Source organism: Pinus tabuliformis, chromosome 3_1 (genome assembly GCF_031772625.1).
Source record: "Pinus tabuliformis cultivar Carrire ecotype Pingquan chromosome 3_1, CPIR1, whole genome shotgun sequence".
Lineage (NCBI taxonomy): Eukaryota > Viridiplantae > Streptophyta > Pinopsida > Pinales > Pinaceae > Pinus > Pinus tabuliformis.
The window spans coordinates 957,766,333-957,783,093 of NC_142301.1; positions in this window are offsets into that span (position 1 = coordinate 957,766,333).

The following is a 16,761-nucleotide window of genomic DNA, read 5'->3' on the forward strand; positions in this document are numbered from 1 at the left end:
AGGATGTGGTATCAGAAATTTGATACATTTATACGGGGACTTGGCTTCACCAGAAGCAAAGCATATCACTGTGTGCATTTTAAATTAATTGGTGACCATTTTATTTATATGGTATTGTATGTGCATGACATGTTGTTGGTTGGAAATGAAAAAGAAATTATCCAGGATTTGAAGACCCAATTGTCCTCCAAATTTGACATGAAAGATCTTGGTGCTGCAAACTATATTTTGGGCATGGAAATTAAAATAGATCAAGCAAAGAGGAAGCTCTGGTTAAACCAGAGGAAGTATGTCGAGACAATACTGCAAAGGTTTAATATGCATGATAGTAAACTGGTGAAGGTTCCTATTCCTGTAGGTGTGAAGTTATCTGCTGAACAGTGTCCCAAGACACAAGAAGAGGAAGAGGAAATGTCTTGTGTTCCATATGAAAGTGTAGTCGGTAGCTTGATGTATGCAATGGTCTATACTAGACCAGACATTGCACATGCAATGGGAGTATTGAGCAGGTTTATGTCAAAACCAGGAAAGGAGCATTGGACAACAGTGAAGCAAGTTTTCAGGTATTTGCATGGCACTAGTGATTATGGTTTGTGCTACCAAGGAAGACTAGGATTGGACAGAGTTTTTGATATCCATGCTTTGTTGATGCAGACTGGGCTGGAGATCTGGATCAGAGAAGATCTACAAGTGGGTATGTGTTTAACCTATTTGGAGGTGCAGTCAGCTAGATGAGTAAGAAACAATTTGTAGTGGCATTATCAACTACAGAGGCAGAATACATGGCAGCCACTAATGCTAGCAAGGAAGCAGTTTGGTTGCAAAGATTGTGTTCAAGTATGGAGTTAGTACAGTGAGCTATAAGGATAGACTATAATAGCCAAAGTGCAATTTTCTTGGCAAAGAACCCTGCTTATCATTCAAATACAAAGCACATTGATGTTCAATATCACTTTGTGAGGGATATGATAGAAGACAAAAAGGTGTTGCTAGTAAAGGAGGACACTTTGACGAATACTGCAAATGCATTGACAAACTTTGTGAGCTCTAAGAAGTTCTCTTGGTGTAGAGAAACAATGGGCGATTCAGGGCTGGAGAATTGACTAAGCTCTCTTGTGGCCCCCTGTGGAAAGAAAACAACAAGTGGGAGAATGTTGGGTTGTGCTATATTCTTTCTACGACTAGCCCACATAGTTACGGGGGGGGCAGAGCCCCCCCTTCATTTTGCCAACCGCGCAACAGGGGGGGTAGCATCCCCCCCAATACGGGGGGTTTGAGGGGGGTGGTTAGTCCCCCTCTATAGGGTTCGGGGCAGCGCCTTGGGGAAAAACATTTTGGACCCTATATTAGGTTGGGTGAACCTACCTATGGTTTTGTGCATGGTTTTCGCACATGGTTTTGGACGCGATGGTTTTCAGTCCATGGTATTGGATGCTTCAGCATGTATAAATATGTATTGTAGCATTGAAAGGAATAGAATGAAAATCAATCTGGTAGTCCATCATCTTCATATTTACCCTTCCCCATTTACTATTTCCAAAAAACTACATTCCCACTACCTCATACCTCCCTAGGGTTTGATATTAAACACTATTGACACCTAATCATAGGGATTGGGTGAACAACTGTAAGTAGTGTAAATAAATAATAGAGAAGATGGAGAGTCATCGAGAGATGAATTGAACAGTCACTCCCCCTTGTATATAATAATGAACAACGTGAATGAATAACACAATTACATTTGAGGAGTTACCTCCTGGTCTGACATGGTATCAGAGCCAGCTCCCAAAATTAGCTTTTGTGTTGTAACTCCTTGTATTAGTTCTCTTCCATATTCTCTGCACTCTCTACCATATCGTCCTCCTATTCCCACTGCATAATTGTCCTGCTGCATAATTGTTCTAGCGCATATCACTGGTTGTGCATACCCATGGTTTCGTTGCGTTGTGCATGTGCCTCGGGAGCAAAATAACTTGGTAGATGCCCTAGAAAACCACAGAATCGTCAACAAACTTGTAGATGAGTGTACTGACCAAATCTTTCAGCACTGCATTATTCCACTAGAAGCCATTAACTACATTCTTGAAAAGCAGTGTGAGGGTTTTTATCAGCTATGCTTGATCCTACACACTGTCTACCTGAAATTCCTCTTGGATATTTTTTGCCCGACATTTGAGTTTGGAACTGGAAGAGGCCCCATAGGGGTTTAAACAATCGATGTCCTCAAAGGTTGCTCATTCCATGCATTGGTTGTTTCTGCCGTGAAGGTCTTATCGTGAATGTAATTCCGTCTGAAGGGGTCGGATAACATACTCTCCTTCCTCCCAGATTGTCGTTGCTCCACGTAATATGCAACCTCCATTTCCTCTCCAGTTTCTCATACGCAGAGCTCTGGCCTCTCCACTATGCTTACCTCAGCCTCTCCACTACGCTTACCAAAGTGTATCCCAGGTTGTCGCTGCTCTTTCCTCCCTCTATTACGCTGCTTCCTTCATACAACATTGACCAGAACTGAATTTTTTTTACCATAACTTTATTTTTTTTCCCAGTAATGCATTATTTACTAGAATTTCACTTTTTTCAGAATATTGCTATTAGAGTGAAATTTTTTTCTTTAACACCAGAAGTGAAAATATTTTATATATTGGAAGCATAAGTATATTTTCTCACAGTGCACAGTCTTTCAAAATGCATTCATTGATATCTATTGTGGGAGTGGTTCTCACGGGCAAGGAGAACTATCTAGAATGGTCACGGAAAATCAAACACACTCATTTTTAATGAGCTGTGGAAAGGAGTGTGTGTTGGAGAGAAGACAAAGAGCCAGAACAACCTACCTCAAACAAGGAATTCGTCATTTGGGAAAATAAGAATAACAAGGCTTATGCATTAATTGCAGCATCAGTAAATGAAGAGGCAAGTCACCATATTTCACCATTTTCAAATGCTTTCGAAGCCTTACAAAAATTGAAGGAACTCTATGACTCACACTCTGCACTTGAAGTTGTTCAACTCATGATTAAACTCTTCACCCTTGAATTACAAAATAATGATCCTCTTGCTCTTGCATCAAAAGTAAAATCTACAATGCATGATATCAAAGTCACTAATGTTGAACTGGATATTCTTCTGGTAACGTTTCTCAAGGCACTATATCCCACTTACTCAAATTATCTTGAGTCATTGCAAGCAAATGGGAACCTCAAAGATATTACCTTTGACTCCCTTGTGAAAAAATTTGCTAAAAGAGAGAAAGCTTTTGGCAAGAAGACAACTCCTGAGTCTTCTAAAGAGGCTATGTGCCTTGCTCATAAAGAGAAGAATCTCGCTCAAGATTCTTCCAGAGGAAGAGGTGGTCGAAGACGAAGAGGAAGAAATTTCAAAGGCAGGGGGGGCAAACACTCTCAAGGAGAAAAGTCAGATTTGCACTGCATACACTGCAAAAGAGATGGATCACATGATGCATCCACATGCAAGCTACCTTGGGACAAAATTGAGCAGGAAATAAACCAACCCAAAGGTAAAACTAATGAAAAAGAGAAAGGTAAAGCACCTGAATCCGCTCACTATGTTGTGGCGCACTATAATATTGGAGTAAATGAAGGCTTATTTAATGCTTCACTTGCTTCTTGGAAAAATGATTGGTTGCTTGATTCAAGAGCAACTTGCCACATGACTTTTAGAAGAGATTTTTTTGAAGAATTTACTGACAATGTTGATGGAGCAGTATACTTTGCGGACAAATCAAAACTCAAGCCATCAGGGCTTGGCACAATCAGACTTAAATTTACTAGTCTTCTAGACTTTCTTCTGCATCATGTTCTATATCTCCCACAAGTGAGGAGAAACTTGTTGTCCTTGGTCCACAGCTGCCAGCAAGGACACTCCATTCATATTTTTAATGGCAAGCTTGAGGTGAGAAAAGCATCAGACCACTCACTTGTCATGATGGGGATAGAAGAAGAAAGGCTTCTCAAGTTGCAGGGTACCTCTGCTCGTGCACAAAATTTCTCATACAATTCTAATTATGAAGAAGGTACATTTCCATCAAGTTTATTATGGCATGCTAGATTTGGACACTTGAACTATGACAGCCTCCGCTTGTTGAAGAGAAATGGTGTTATTGGTTTGCCTACAATTCCTAGGAAACTTAAGAAATGTGATGCTTGCATTCTAGGAAAGCATAGCAAATGGTTTTTTCATGATTCACATTCCAGAGCACATAGAAAACTTGAACTCATTCATTCAGATTTATGTGGTCCAATGCCTGTTCCTTCTACAAATGGAAATAAATATATGATGACATTTATTGATGACTACACTAGAATGTGTTAGGTTTATTTATTGAAGAACAAATCTAATGCTTTTCAAACATTCAAGAACTTTTATACGTGGATTGAAAATGATGCACAATCTCATATTGGCTCTATTCACACTGATAATGGAAAAGAATACACTTCAAATGAATTTGAAAACTATCTTCGTCAACATGGGATCAAACATCAAACAACTATGCCTTATAATCCCCAACAAAACGGAGTAGCTGAAAGAATGAATAGGACAATCTTAAATATGTTCCGCTCCAGGATGTTTTCAAAAATGTAAAATTGATGTTTTGGGCTGATGCAGTTCTATGTGTTGTATATGTAAAGAATAGATGTCCATCTAATGATATTAGAAACAAGATTCCTTATGAAATGTGGTATGGGCACATTCCTTCAATAAAGCATCTCAGGGTCTTTGGTTCCACATGTTATGCCTTGATACCAAAGGTACATAGAAACAAACTTGGTGCAAGAAGTCGTAAGTGTATCTTCCTGGGGTATTCAAACACCTCCAAAGCATACCGTCTCTATGATGAAATCAATAAAATGTTTATTGTATCTAGATATGTAATCTTTCTTGAATCATCCAAAACTGACAATGTTGTTGAGCGACAACTCGATCGCTTGGATAGATTCGTAAATGCAAAATCATTTCAAGAATTTGATAATCAGATTCCACATCTTGAAGGGGGGATTCCTATACTAGATCAACCTGTGGAATCTTCTTCTGAATCAATCTTTCCCCCACACGAAACTCCAACAATGGATGATACTTTGAGTGATGTGATTGACAGAATTGGGAGACTCAATCCTGATCCAGTCCCAACTCAATCAACGAAGCAGCAACTCATTCAAGAAGGTTGGAAAAACAGTTGTATATATTGTGGTATATGTATATGATATTTTGATGACAAGGAATAATGAGAGCTACATTGAATCCAAAAATAAGGAATTGATGAAAGGTTTTGAAATGACTGATTTGGGCTATGTTCATTACTATCTTGGTATTGAAGTAACTCAACATCCGAAGTCCATATTCCTTTCTCAAAAGAAATACATTGGAGATCTATTGAACAGGTTTGGCATGACTGAATGCAATCCTCTGACTACTCCAATGGAACAAAACTTAAAGCTCACATCCATTGAAGGAAAAGAATCTGAGGATGCAACAAAGCATAAACAGCTTGCAGTAAGTCTCAACTACCTAACTACTACTAGACCAGACATTTTGTTTGTTGTTGGAATCCTCTCTAGGTTTATGCAAAATCCTTGTAAGGGACATTGGTCTACTACACAAAGAGTTCTAAAGTACTTGAAGGGAACTCAAGACTTTGGAATCAAGTATAGTGGGTGACTTCAGCTTGATTGGATACTCTAATTTAGACTTCGATGGAGAAAAAGAAACTAGGGTATCTACTTCAGGTTATGTTATGACTCTTGGATCAGGAGCTATCTCCTGGAGATCACACAAACAATCAGTTCCAGCAGATTCCACAACAGAGGCAGTATATGTGGCAGCAGTTGAGGCAACAAAAGAAATTGTGTGGCTCAGTAAAATTCTTGAAGATTTGCAGGTAAAATAAGTACAATCAACTCCACTCATGACTGACAATACCTCGGCAATAAAGTTTGCCAAGAACCCAAAGTTCCAAGCACATCAATACTAAATATCATCTAATTCGACATCATGTTGAGGCCAAAACAATCCATCTCCACCATTGTTCCACTAATGAGCAAATTGCATACATCTTCACCAAAGCGCTTGGAAGAGAAAAGCTTGAAAGATTCAGAACGATGCTTGGACTAACCAACATCCCTTCAAATTAAGGGTGGGAATGTTGACACCTAATCATAGGGATTGGGTGAACAACTGTAATTAGTGTAAATAAATAATAGAGAAGATGGAGAGTCATCGAGAGATGAATTGAATAGTCACTCCTCTTGTATATAATAATGAATAACCTGAATGAATAACACAATTACATTTGAGGATTTACCTCCTGGTCTAACAAACACCATGGTTGATGAGGAATACAAACCACACAGTGAGGAAGAGGAAACATATAGAGAAGAAACAGAGGTCAAGAAAGCTCACAAAGGAGGCCAGATACATAGATTTGAGCCCACAAATCTTAGGGAACTCTTGGCATCCCCTATGACTGTAACATCCTTCAAATGGCTAGGTTGTTATGATTTATGTGAGCAAGTTCAGGTAGTCCAACACCATCCTAAGTTGACTTGGCTCTTCATAGCTAAACTCCAAGACAACCAAGTCACTCTAGTAGGTGTCACTTTTACTTTATCTACTGCCATTATATCAGCTGCCACCGGAATCCCAGATGTTGGGGAGAAATGGTTTAAACAAGGTGATTTGGAGAGGCATTATTATGAGCCTTACATGAAACCAAGGTACCGAAATGAAAGAAGGGGCTATTTTCCTTTTTCACACCTCCTTGACAGATATGCCCCAATGATGAATATTATTATGAAATATTTTTCATGTGAAGGTAGATTTTCTAGGCTCTATTCTTATCACATCCGGATTTTAATGCATTTCACTAGGGTAAAAATGCTCAATATACCCTACTATCTTTTCTGGAGTGTTGAGAAGATGGCCTACATTGCCCAAAATAGGGATATAAAGATTAAGTGAAGATCTTATTTCATCATTCCCTCATTAAAATTATAGTCCTTTATCATCTAAAGGAACTCAACATTGCATGGAGTACCTTCATAGCTAATCCCATATTCACTCATTCATCTACTCAGAATGTTCAAAGCATCCCATCATCATCTCATCCTTCCACCTCCATTCCTCAATCTCAGCCCATAGATAATTCATCCTCGTATGATGAGTCAGCCACACCACCACCTCCATCATCACCATTCCATGAGCATATTCCTTCACCTAATAGAGATGAAATCATAGAGCAAGAGCACATTGAACAGGGTGAGGTCATCAAGCCTAAAAGGGCTGATTTGGGAATTTTGACACATACTTATCAGAGAGGACATAGGCAAGTGTTTTCCCCACATATTGTGGGAGGGGCCTTTCCTTGTTCATTAGCAAAGTAGGTACAGAAGGGAAAGGAAAAGATGATAGAGACAGACATCCAGCAGCAGGAGGGGGACCTCCATGAGACAGAGCAGGATTTTGACTTAGTTGACTTAAGTGAACATGTTGACAGTGAGAACACAAGCATTGTCATCAAAGAAAAATATGCACTCATCAGGGAGATCCAGGTCAACCTGCACAGGGACAAATACATCATCTCATACTATGAGCAGGAAAACAAGCAGTTTGAGACCAAACATGAGCTCATGGAGATTTAGCTCATCAAGGTAAAGAGGGAGGCTGAAAAGCCTAAGGCTTTACTTGATGAAGCATATGGATAATATAGTGAGCAGCTGGAGGAACAGGTGCCGAGAAGAAGGTGAAGGACCAAAGGCCTAAAAAGAACATTGGAGCTAGAAAAACAGAAAGAGGTTGAACTAGGTAATGAGCTCACCCTAAATGAAAAATTTGCCAAAATGATCAATGAGAAACAGGGCATTGGCTTGAGAGGGTGAATAACCATACTTAAAAGCTCCTATACAAGGCCAAAAGAGACACTGACATTCAAAGAAAGATGGCAAAGTATTATTGCCGAAGAAACCAAATAGCAAGGGCAAAGCTCAAGGCTGCCAAGGCAAGAATTGAAGCCCTAACTCACCAAGGAGAGAAGAAGAAGCTTGATATACTTGTAGAGGCTTCACTCCATGCCTAGCCACATCAAACATCATCTCCTTGGCCAATTTTGAAGACTCATGGCTCATTTTTTGTAAAATTTTCTTTCCTGTCTTTTTTGAGGCAATTTCATATCAGCTCCTTGGTCAAACGCGCAACGCCTAACTTTTTTGAGGAACTTTTTGGAGGAATGGAAGCTACCAGTGGATTCAGAAGGACCAAGACATCTAGGAAAACCATGTTTCCAGCCCTAAAAAGAAAAACTAGCAAGTGAAAAAGGCAAAACTACCTAAAAATCATGTTTCTACCTCATTTCTAGACCAGGCGCTACATGTTTGAGTAGTTTTGGTAGAATAGAGTTTTGGAGGGTCAAATCAAGCCCATTTTGAAAACCAAGGGAAGTTTTGAAAACTAGACAGGACAATATTTCCAATTGGATATTCTATGCTAAATTTGGGCATTATGAAGGCAGGTAAAAGTGAGATTGAAGATGGCGCTGCACGTTTAACACTCGCGCTATGCATTTGACAGTTGGCCCAGTTTTCCACTGTTTCTCTCCAAAATTGATTTTTAACTATGGGAAATCATTATTTTACTGATGTAATTGATGTGGTTGATGTAATTATTATGTTTTTATTGTTAACTAGGGTAAGTACATTAGGTAAATGGCCTCTATGACTTGTAATGAATCAATTCACTTAAGTTAGGGATGAGTCACTTTGACCACCCTACACTCTAGCTATCAGTTCAATTTTTGTTGTAACTGCTCCTCCTCTCATGGATTCGACCCCGAGGCTAGGATGCATTGGTTTTGAGGCCTATATCATGTAATATTTCAGTCATTCTACAAGTTGGACTCTATTGGATGTTGTACTAGTGTTTCAAACTTTGGCATGGAATATATTGGATGAGCTGCAGCTATTTTGGTGTGATTCCGGTGGCATGCTATTTTGATATTTTTTCCTCTTCAGTTACATATGTGTGAATGTTTTGTACCTTTCATGATCCATTTCACATTAAATATGTTTGCTTTTCAAGTTGTGATAAGTAGAATTCATATTTTGTGCTCTTTTTTGGGAAAATCATCATAAATTGTTTCAATTCTTCAGTTTAAAAAGAATTCATGGTTTTCATGCTCTTTTTAGCATCTCATCAGCCTAAACCATTTCATCACTATACTACAAAGTGTTAAAGTAACTTTCCTACCTTGCCCCATCAGATGTCTACAATTTTGATTCTCTTTCTCCCTAACCTAGTTCACTCTCTGACCTAATTCACTCATCTAGTCACTACCCCAATCAAATCAAACAAACCGTGAGCTACTATATCTAACCTAAAACCCTAATCTATATAGACCTCTCAAATGTGATTCTTTTGAGAGAGCCCTCTCCGACCTGGTAGGGCTAGCTATCAAGTCAAAAGATTGGTCTGTGGTTACCTCAGTTGGACTCTTCCTCAGCCTTGGAGATCCGGAGGAGTGATAAGACACAAGAAGGATGGATCATGGTGCATGTGTCTGGATTATAATGAGCTCAACAAACTCACTATTAAAAATACATTTCCCATTCCAGTCATTGATGAATTATTGGATGAATTACATGGATCAATTTACTTCACCAAGTTAGATCTTCATTCAAGATATCATCAAATCAGAATGAAGACTGAAAACATTCTAAAAATAGAATTTAGAACTCATGACGGTCATTATGAATTCTTGGTCATGCCTTTTGGCCTTACCAATGCACCTTCTACATTTCAAGGTTTGATGAATCCCATTTTCAAGCCCTTCCTTAGAAAATTGTTGTTAGAATTTTTTGATGATATACTAATCTACAACATGTCTTGGAAGGAACACATTCAACATGTTGACAGGGTTTCAAACTATTGGAGGAGAAACAATTATAAGCAAAAGCCTCCAAATGTTTCTTTGGAGTACAGGAGGTGGAATATCTAGGTCATATTGTATCTCATAAAGGTGTTAAGGTAGACCCTAGAAAAATTAAAGCCATTAAGGAATGGAAAATTCCAAATCCATTAAACATCTGTGAGTATTTCTTTGGTTGACAGGGTATTATCACAAGCTTTTTAAGAATTATGGGAGATAGTAGCACCTCTAACAACATTATTGAAGAAATATGCATTTTCTTGGACTCCATAAGAAACGATGGCCTTTGAACATCTTAAAGAGGAAATGTGCCAAGCATTGGTATTAGCTATGCCAGACTTCACAAAAACCTTTATTGTGGAATGTGATGCCCCAAGAAATGGAATTGGTGTTGTTTTATTGCAAGAAGGAAGACCCAGTGCTTTTGAAAGTCGTCCAATCAAAGTAAAGTATTTACACAAACCTATTTATGAGAATGAAATGTTGGCAATACCACATGCACTTAAGAAATGGTGACCTTACCTAATGGGAATACACTTCAAGGTAAAAACAGATCATGATAGTCGTAAATACTTTTTAGAACAAAAATGGGTCACAAAGATGTTGGGTTATGACTTTGAAATCATCTACAAAAAAGGGAATCAAAATGTTGTTACAGATGCACTCTCAAGAAAGGATGAGGATGTGGAAGCATTTCTTTGTGCCATTTCTATTATCCAAGCAGATTGGATAAACAAAGCAAGGGATGAATGGAAGAATGATGAAGAAGTGTGGGCTCTCATTCAAAAGTTGTAGCAAGATACCACTACATTTGTCACATTTAGGTGGAAAAATTATTTGTTATGGTACAAATATCGCTTATACCTCTGTAAGAATTCCCAACTCAAACAAAATATTCTTCTGGAATTGAACACATCTTTGTTAGGAGAGCACTCAAGATTTTTAAAAACTTACCACAGGGTTAAGAAGGAATTTTTTTAGGATGGCCTTAAATCTGATATCCAAAAGTTTGGGGTAAAATGTTTGGTTTGCCAACAAAACATAGTTGACACAATTAAGACCTCATTTCTATTATAACCTTTATCCATTCCAAGTCAACGTTGGGAGGAGGTTTCGATGAATTTTATCAGAGGTCTACCCATTTGAAGGAAAGAGTGTCATCATGGTGGTAGTTGATAGACTTACCAAGTATGCACACTCTTGTGCATTATCTCATCCATTTAAAGCTAGTACAGTTGCTATTGCATTTATGGAAACAATACAAAAGCTACATGGAAACCCAAAGATTATTGTAAGCAACAAAGATCCCATTTTCACTGGAAATTTTTGGGTAGAATTATTTTCTTGTTTGGGTACTCAATTAACTCATAACTCATCTTATCATCCTCAATATGATGGGAAAACTGAGATAGTGAACAAATGTTTGGAATGATATCTTCGTTGCTTTGTAACTGATAAACAAACACAATGCGTCAAGTGGTTGCCTCTAGCTGAATGGTGGTATAACACTTAATTCCATACTGCAGCAAAAATGACCCCTTTTATGGCATTTTATGGATATCATCCATCGTCCATCACATCATCTTTAAGAAAAAATTCTAAAGTTCAAGCAGTGGAAGATCACATCAAGCATCAAAAAAAAGTTCTTCAAATCTTAAAGGATAACATCAACTTGGCGTAGAATAGAATGAAACAACAAGCATATCAACATCAGAGTGAAAGAAGTTTTGATGTAGGTGACTGTGCATTTCTACAACTACAACCATACAAACAAATGTCCCTGAAGCAAGCTAAGAAGGATAATAAATTATCACTAGAGTATTATGGTCCATACAAGGTGTTGCAAAAGATTGGTACTATGGCATAAAAATTGGAGCTTCCTGCATCTTCTCGAGTGCACCCAGTTTTCCATGTTTCATGCTTAAAGAAGGTTATAGATGACAAAATCCCAATTCAAACAATATTGTCAGAACTTGACGAGGAAGGAAAAATCATATTGGAACCTGAAGCAGTCATAGAAACAAGAACTTGACAGCTACAAAATCGATCAATTTCAAAGTATCTCATTAATCAGAAGAACTTAGCCATTGAAGATTCCACATGAGAGGATGATAATTTTATACATAAGAATCCAAAACTACTCAAGCATTGAGGGCAACACTTTTTTGAAGAAGAGAAGCATGTTATGTCTCTATAATACTAGTGTATTCCCCCATTATTATTGTCATTGTAGCCCTTATTGTTATTGGTGCACCCATGTTGTCCCCGTATTTTTATTATTGTGCCCCATAGAAACCCACTATTGTTATTGTTGTGCCCTTACATTATTATTGTTATGTTGGCTCTCATTATATTGTGACCCCATAGAATCTTAAATATAGAAATGAGGTTCTGTCATTTGAATCATCCAGGAATTGTTCATTTATGTAATTTAAAGGAGGTTTCCCCCTCGAAGAGGCTAATTTTGAAGTCGTTGATCTATCTCTTCTTCTATTTTGTGAGCTGGTTGCATAATATTCTCTTTGCAGATTGTGTTTAAATGCTTGGAGTGTTGTTTGAGCTTCTGTTGCATTATAAAAGGTTTCTATTAAATCATGAATGATAACATTAGTGCAAAAATTCAAAATCTCTACAATACTACAAGCTTTTAAAGTAATCCACCATTGCTAATTTTCTATACGCATTTGACAATTTCTTGGTTGATTATCATGATCACAGCTAATGTTCCTTTCTCCGCATGGTAAAATATTCACACAAGGAAACATGGGAACGTTCGTAGCATGGTTCATCAATTCATTCTAATGCACAAGACTTCTTCCTCACATGAATTGAAAACACTGTATATTTAATATTGCATAATACAAGTAGATTTTATAGTCCATTGGTTGTGATAACTGTTATAACAAAAGCACTAAATAACAAATAAATGATAAGGCATCTAATCCAGGAAATTGACATCTAAGACCTGAAATCACACCGTCCTCCACACAATAAAGTTCGTGGTTAGAGGAAAAGCGTCATCTCCCCCGCTTATCCAAAGGAATTCATCCCCCAAAAGATACCCCATTCTCCAACATAATAATATTAATTCGAAATTTGTTTAGCACTCCTCGACATCCCCCACCTATGCACCTATGCAAAGCACCTTCAATTGCATCATTTCTGGCATAATTTAGCAAAGCAGTAACAAAAAGACCCTCGTTCTCCCGCACATACTCAGTCTCAGAGCAACCTTAGACTAATGCAAAGGACCCCGTTCTCCTACACATGCTCTATCCCATGCTTAGAATAGCATATGATAGTTTTGAAATCACTTTGGTTGAGTTGAGGCTTGATTAGATCACCATTTAGTTTCCTCATTACTCACTTCTCAAAGCACCTGCAACTGCATCATTTTAGCGATGATTTAGTAGAAAAGTAACAAAGAGACCCTCGTTCTCCCACACATACTCATTGTCAAAGAAATCTTGTACTAATGCAAAGGACCCTATTCCCCGCGAATACTCTGTCCTCCGTAGTTTAAAATATCTGCACAAAAAAACATAATAATATTAATCCAAGATTTGTTCAACCCCTAGGCCTACACAAACAACCTGCAACCTCATCAATTCACCCATCAATGAGTAGAAGATGTTTGACTATGCAAGACAACTCTATGAGCAGGTTCCCAAGGTTGACCCTCCCCCCTAGTCAACACTGATGCTGAACTCTTCACGGTACAAGAGGTAGAGATGGGTATTAAGAAGTTGGGTGTTGGAAAAGCAAAAGACTTAGCTGAACTCCAAGCAGAATATCTAAAGTGGGGCTCAAAGATTCTTGCACCTCACATTACAAAAATCTTCAACAACATCATACAACAAGGGCTCCCCACAGATTGGACAACTAGTCTGGCAATACCTCTTTTCAAAAGCGGTGATGTCAATAATCCCTCCAATTATAAGACCATCATGATAAACCCTTTGTTTGCAAAGTTATTTGGAAGCATGCTAGAAAACAAAATTAGCAAGTGGGCAAAAGAAAGAGATAAGCGTGCTAAAGGGAAATAAGGTTTTAGACCTAAACATTCCACAATTGATCATTGCATAACTTTAAGGCACATCATTCAAATAGTTTGGGAGAAAAAGGAAGAAGTCTTTTATTGCTTTGTTGATTTCAGAAAAGCATTTGACTCTGTTCCTAGTGATAAACTTTCGCAGTGAATGGAGGAACTCGGGGTTCCTTAACATTTGAGAGCAGTTGTGCATAGGCTATATGAAGAGGTGAAAGTCAAAATTAGAACTTCAGCAAGTATTTCTGAAAGTTTTAGAAACAATATCAGGGTCAAGCAAGGTTGCCCACTGTCTCCTACCCTTTTTGGTTTATATATCGACAAGCTTGAGGAGTCGTTAAATTCGCAAGGGGGTGATGGTATCTATTTGTGCAAGTTTGTTATAAGGCTTCTTTTGTATGAAAATGACCTTATTCTAATTGCTAAATCGGCTCTTGGTTTGCAAGAGCACTTACTATCCCTTGAACATTTTTGTAGAAGTGTGGGGATGCAAGTCAATATCAGCGAAACAAAAGTAGTGGTCTTCTCTAAGAAAAGAAAACATAACCAACATAAGTTCTACTTTGAAGGAAACATTCTGGAAGAAGTTGCGGATTACAAATACCTCAGAATTCACTTTAACAAAAATCTAAACTGGAACGGTTGTAGAAAGAAAAGAGCTTTGGGGGGTTGCAAAGCATTTTATGCTTTTCAAAATAGGTGTAGAGAAGCAAAGTTATGGGACTGGAAGACCTCTAAAACTCTTTTTGGGCTTCTAGTGATTCCGGTGATTCTCTATGGCTGTGAACTGTGGGCTAGCAGTACCTCCGACACGCAGTGGAGACAAATTGAGAAAATTCAGAAGCGTTTGATTACAAACAAATTTAAGATTAAAAGTGCAGTTCCTTATGATATCTTGTTAAGTGAAACAGAGATTGTGCCTATTGAAGCGATTGCTATGGTGCGAGTCATAAGGTATTTAAAAAAAATTGAGCAAATGGAAGAGGGTAGATGGCCCAAGGTTGTCTTTAATGATAGATTGTGCAAGAGCAAAAAAACTTGGATGCAACAAAATAAAAAATGGTTTAGTAAATGGGGTATTTACTTGAACGCGTGTCCAATAAACAACAAAGAGATAAAAGCTTTTATTATGGAAACGTTCCACAAATGTACTTGGGATAAGGAGCTGGGAAGAAAGAAAAATTACTATATTGAAGTGTTTAATCTCACTCATAATCATCAACCAAAAGCATACATAGAGGCCAATATCTCTTGGAGAGCCAAAATTCTTATTGCTTAGTTAAGGACTAATTCTCATCAACTCCATTGTGAAACAGGGCGCTAGAAAAGGCCAAAGGAAGTGTGGGAGGAAAGGGTATGCGTTTTTTGTTTTTCCGGAAAAGTGGAAACAAAAAAACATTTCATTTTAGAATGTGAGGCCTTCAAAGATTATGCAGATATGCTGCTAGCTAGTGCTTGGGATAATCTATTTAGCGAGGCGTTTGTCGAGAAGCTGGGAGCATTTATTGTGAAGCTTCACAGAAAAAAGGCCTATCTTTAGCATTGTAGACGTTAAAATGATTTCTTTCTTTATGATAGAAATCACTCAACACATATGCTCAAAATATTTATTTACCATTATATACATTTATTGTTTGGCAATTTCAAAGCTAATTGTCATAATCAAAAATCTTATCAAAAATCTTATTTTGTGTTATTTAAAATCTGTTGAAAGTGCAAAAAACACAACCAATCCATGACCCTGCGATGGCCCCTTGTCTCTATTGCTGCAAATTGGACGGGAGCCGTAGTCGAGGTTATGCCTGAACGAACGACTACCACTTTGATTCCCGTATGTAACCTCCATGTCACGTCTCGCTTGGTGAGAAATGGATGTCAGTCGTAGTCGAGGTACCAGAGGCATAAGAGTGGTAGGCCATCCGCATTGAGACCTTCCACACCTGGTCAGATGTAATGGGACCCTAGCTGTTGAAGTGTTCTCGAGTCACCTCAGCTGTAACGATTACGAACGTGAGTCGAGCGGTGCACTGCTTGTACACGGTAAAGGGAGTTGCCGAAGGAAAATGACAACCACTGGATAAAGATTGGAATCTTTTTTACAGCAAATTTAAAGCATCTGAATAGATAAAAATCGCACACAGATTTCTTAAAGTACTTAAAAGTTTTTTCAAAAAGATAGAAAAATTCGAATGCCCATTCTTCAAACTGAGAAGGATCCGTGGCTGGGAACGGTTGAAAAACAGTTGGGTCGGGAACCTGCCAAGGATGAACCAACTCGGCCGAGAACCGGCAGAAATGCGGTCCTACAGGTCGCGGAAATGCAAGCCCGTGGAAAATGCGGAAGGTGGTGATTATCCATTCTAACTTAATCCTCAACCACGGCATAGAGACGACCCTATATGCTTTTAAGATGCGAATATGCCTATGCATTCTCCTCACTAATGTTTCCTATCAATTAGTTTTTAAACTACAAATTGTATTGTATGATCAAACCCAGTGATTTCCTGATGTTGCCGTCCACCGTATTGTCGCGGGGTATTACATTACTTATTTGCCCGGCTTTACTGGTACAATTTGTTCGTGATAGCCCTAACAATATTCGGAATATGCCCAGGGGATGCCCACGTGATATGTACCATTCATGTTCAGGGAGTTCTGGAAAGCCCTATATAGGCAATGCCTGGATTCGTTTTGAATGCAGGTGGGGCGGAGTCTCCATGGGACCTGCCGAGCTAACACTTCGGAGGATTCCTAGGAAGGTAAGCTCTTGATGGCA